Source organism: Lolium rigidum, unplaced genomic scaffold (assembly GCF_022539505.1).
Source record: "Lolium rigidum isolate FL_2022 unplaced genomic scaffold, APGP_CSIRO_Lrig_0.1 contig_8179_1, whole genome shotgun sequence".
NCBI lineage: Eukaryota > Viridiplantae > Streptophyta > Magnoliopsida > Poales > Poaceae > Lolium > Lolium rigidum.
The window spans coordinates 1-5,176 of NW_025901516.1; positions in this window are offsets into that span (position 1 = coordinate 1).

Consider the following 5,176-nt stretch of genomic DNA (forward strand, 5'->3'; position numbering starts at 1 on the left):
TGTGCTATCACATAGTTGCTTTCATTGCTTAGAATAAGTTGTTGGTGCACATAGGTGAACCATAGTATATAGGCTTTGGGCTTGACAAAGTAAACGCTAGTTTTATTCCGCATTTGTTAAGCACATCTCGTAAAAGTTTTAAACCGCCTATTCACCCCCCCCTCTAGGCGACATCCGTGTCCTTTCATCCGCTTTTTCATATGGAACACTTGTGTTCTTAATTGTGCTATAATGTTCATGGCGAAAGCTAATTGTTTCGTTAAATTGCTATTTGGTTGGAATCGGAAAATGTTGCATATGGTTTGGTAACTTGGCAATTGTTTGAGCTCTCTTAGATCATGTTTAAGCTCTTGCATCATGTAGTTTAATCTATGAATGAAGAACTACCGTAGAGCTTGTTTAATTTGGTTTGCATGATTGGTCTCTCTAAGTCTAGATATTTGCTGGTAAAGTGTTTGAACAACAAGGAAGACAGTGTAGAGCCTTATAATGCTTGCAATATGTTCTTGTGTAAGTTTTGTTGTACCTGTTCATACTTGTGTTTGCTTCAAACAAACTTGCTAGCACAAACCTTGTACTGAGAGGAAATGCTTCTCGTGCATCCAAACACCTTGAGCCAAACTCCATGCCATTTGTGTCCACCATATCTACCTACTATGTGGTATTTTTCTGCCATTCCAAAGTAAATTACTTGAGTGCTACCTTTAAAACTTCATTCCTTTATCTTTGCAATATATAGCTCATGGGACAAATAGCTTAAAAACTATTGTGGTGATGAATATGTAGTTATGTGTTTTAATTCTTATAAGTTGCTTGTTGAGCGGTAACCATGTTTCTGGGGACGCCATCAACTTTACCTTTGTTGGATATCATGTGAGATGCTATGCATGTTCGTCTTGTCTGAAGTAAGTGCGATTTCATGATCAAATGGTTTGAGTATGCATATGTTAGAGAAGAACATTGGGCAGCCAACAAAAGCCATGTATCATGGTGGAAGTTTCAGTTTGGACATACAACCTCAATCTCTTATGAGAATATTAACTATTGTTGAATGCTTAAGCATTAAAAGAGGAGTCCATTATCTGTTGTCTATGTTGTCCCGGTATGGATGTCTAAGTTGAGAATAATCAAAAGCGAGAAATCCAATGCGTGCTTTCTCCTTAGACACTTGTACGAGGCGGCATAGAGGTACCCCTTTGCGACACTTGGTTGAAACATATGTTATGCGATGATAATCCGTGTCTTCCGAGCTAAGTAGGACAAGGTGCGAGCACTATTAGTACTCTATGCATGAGACTTGCAACTTGTAGGAAATATTATGCATATCACATATAAATTATTACTACCGTTGACAAAATTGTTTCTATGTTTTCAAAACAAAAAGCTCTTGCACAAAAATAGTAATCCATGCTTCCCTCTGCGAAGGGCCAATCTTTTACTTTATTGTTGAGTCAGTTTACCCACTTATTTCTATCTTAGAAGCAAACATTTGTGTTAACTGTGTGCATTGATTCTTACATGTTTACTTATTGCACCTGTTATATTACTCTATGTTGACAAATATCCATGAGATATACATATTACAAGTTGAAAGAAATTGATGAAACTTAATCATCCTTTGTGTTGCTTCAATGCATTCTACTTTGAATTTATTGCTTATGAGTTAGCTCTTATGCAAGTCTTATTGATACTTGTCTTGAAAGTACTATTCATGAAAAGTTTTGTTATATGATTCATTTGTTTAGTCATTATCTTTGTTAGCAATCTTTTGTTCAGATCACTCCATTCATCTCATATGCTATACAATAATGTTGATCAAGATTATGTTGGTAGCATGTCACTTCAGAAATTATTTGTGTTATCGTTTACCTACTCGAGGACGAGTAGGAACTAAGCTTGGGGATGCTTGATACGTCTCAAACGTATCTATAATTTCTTATGTTCCATGCTACTTTTATTACAATACTTGAGTGTTTTACACATACTTTACGGCATTATTATACATTTTCCGGCACTAACCTATTAACAAGATGCCAAAGTGTCAGTTGCTGTTTTTCTGCTGTTTTTGGTTTCAGAAATCCTAGTAAGGAAATATTCTCGGAATTGGACGAAATCAACGCCCAGGGGCCTATTTTTACACGAAGCTTCCAGAAGACCGAAAGGGAGACGAAGTGGGGCCACGAGGTGGCGACACACCGGGCGGCGCGGCTCGGGCCCCGGCCGCGCGGCCCTGTTGTGTGGGCCCCTCGTGACGCCCCTTGACCTACCCTTCCGCCTACAAATAGCCTTCGTCGCGAAACCCCCTGTACCGAGAGCCACGATACGGAAAACATTACTGAGAGGCCGCCGCCGTCAATCCCATCTCGGGGGATTCAGGAGATCGCCTCCGGCACCCTGCCGGAGAGGGGAATCATCACCGGAGCGGCTCTACATCATCATGCCCGCCTCCGGATTGATGCGTGAGTAGTTCATCCTTGGACTATGGGTCCATAGCAGTAGCTAGATGGTTGTCTTCTCCGCTTGTGCTATCATTGTTTAGATCTTGTGAGCTGCCTAACATGATCAAGATCATCTATTTGTAATGCTACATGTTGTGTTTGGCGGGATCCGATGAATATAGAATACTATGTTAAGTTGATTATCAATCTATCATATATGTGTTGTTTATGTTCTTGCATGCTCTCCGTTGCTAGTAGAGGCTCTGGCCAAGTTGATACTTGTAACTCCAAGAGGGAGTAATTATGCTCGATAGTGGGTTCATGCATCCATTGAATGCGGGACGATGACGAGAAAGTTCTAAGGTTGTGGATGTGCTTGTTGCTACTAGGGATAAAACATTGATGCTTTGTCTAAGGATATTTGTGTTGATTACATTACGCACCATACTTAATGCAATTATCTGATGTTTACAACTTAATACTGGAAGGGGTTCGGATGATAACCTGAAGGTGGATTATTTAGGCATAGATGCATGCTGGATAGCGGTCTATGTACTTTGTCGTAATGCCCTGATTAAATCACATAGTAATCATCGTTGATATGTATTGAATCTTTATTTGTCAATTGCCCGCCTGTAATTTGTTCACCCAACATGCTAGTTATCTTATTGGAGAGACACCACTAGTGAACTGTGGACCCCGGTCCATTCTTTTACATCTGAATACATTCTACTGCTTTTACTGTTCTTTGCAAACAAACACCATCTTCCACTCGATACGCTTAATCCTTTGTTTTCAGCAAGCCGGTGAGATTGACAACCTCACTGTTACGTTGGGACAAAGTACTTTGATTGTGTTGTGCAGGTTCCACGTTGGCACCGGTTTCACTGGTGTTGCGCCGCACTACATTCCTCCACCAACAACCTTCACGTGCTTCTTGGCTCCTACTGGTTCGATAACCTTGGTTTCTTCCTGAGGGAAACTTGCTGCTGTGCGCATCACACCTTCCTCTTGGGGTTCCCAACGGACGTGTACATTTACGCGCATCAGGGGGACGCGTGTATTAGATGTGTATATGCGGACGATCGACCTCGCCTCGCAGTGACCGCGTGATCGAGAGACCGGTGGTGGCGGTGGCGAAAGGGCGGCGGTGGCGAAAGGGCGGTGGCGGTGCCGAGAGGACAACACACATAACCCTCGCCGCCCCCTCTCGATCCAAAAAAAAAAACACCGCGCTTATACGGAGGGGGCGACGAGGGGCTCGCTGCCCCCTCCGTATACGCGCGGTGGTTAATTAAGTCAAATTTTGGTTAAATCAAATTTGAGTTATTTTTTAAGTGAAATTTTAGTTCATTTTTTAGACAAAACTTTTAAGTGAAATTTTAGTTTTTTTTTCACAATCTTTTTAAGTCAAATTGTAGTTCTTTTTGAGACAAACTTTTTAAGTCAATTTTTAGTTTTTTTAAGTCAAATTTTAGTTTTTTTTACACAATCTTTTTTAAGTCAAATTGTAGTTCTTTTTGAGACAAAATTTTAAGTCTCAATTATTTGTTTTTTTAGGTCAAATTGTAGTTCTTTTTTTACACAAACTTTTAACTCAAATTTTAGTTATTTTTAATTTCAAAATTAACAAGAACAAAAACTAAAAAAGAAAGAAAGAAAAAAGCAGGTGCAGAGGCCCCCGGCTCCTCTCCCTCTCTCTCTCTCTCACGCGCGGCGGCCGCCGGCCTCTCTCTCTCACGCGAGAGCGGCGCCGGCGAGCAGAGCCCTGCACCTCTCCTCTCTCTCTGTGCGAGCGGCGGCGGTGCCGGCGACGACGAGGGGCCGGCGACGCGCGCGTACGGGCCGCGCGGCGCGCGCGCGCGACAGTACGGTGTGGCGGGCGGGGCGGCGAGTGCGGCGACGGCGAGACGTACGGGACGGGCACGACGAGATCGAGGGCGGCGGCGACGGCGAGTGCGGCGACGGCGACGGCGAGGCGTGGCAGCCTGACGGTGATCGGCGCGCCGAGATCGATCGGCAGACGGAGCGGGCGAGGAAGAAGAAGTGATGCGGCCGCCCCGCGGGCGCAGGTATTTAAAGGGAGGGGCTTTAGTCGCGGTTGGTGTGGCCAACCGCGACTAAAGGACCCTTTAGTCGCGGTTGGCCACACCAACCGCGACTGAAGCCCAATTTTCGCCCGTTTTTGCGGTTCCCGCGGAAATGAGCTTTAGTCGCGGTTGGCCAGGCCAACCGCGACTAAAGGCCTTTTTTCGAATCAATTTCCATTTGTAAATGTTATAAATACAAAATAATATATCAACAAATTCAGAAAAATAAAACTAATTCATTTCTAAATGTGAAAAATACAAATAATATATCAAAAAATTCATAAAAATAAAACTAATTCATTTCAAAATCTTAAAAATATAAATAATATATAAAAAAAATTCAGAAAAATAAAGTAATTCATTTAAAAATCTTACAAATACAAATAATATATCAAAAAATTCAGAAAAATAAAAGTAATTCATTTAAAAATGTTAAAAATGCAATTAATATATCAAAAATTCAGAAAATAAAACTAATTCATTTAAAAATGTAAAAAATGCAATTAATATATCAAAAAATTCAGAAAAATAAAACTACTTCATTCAAAAATGTTAAAAATGCAATTAATATATCAAAATCTTTCCGCCTCCCTCTTCCCACCAGTTCTTCCTACCAGTTCTTCCCGGCCGCCTCTGTCTTTCCGCCGG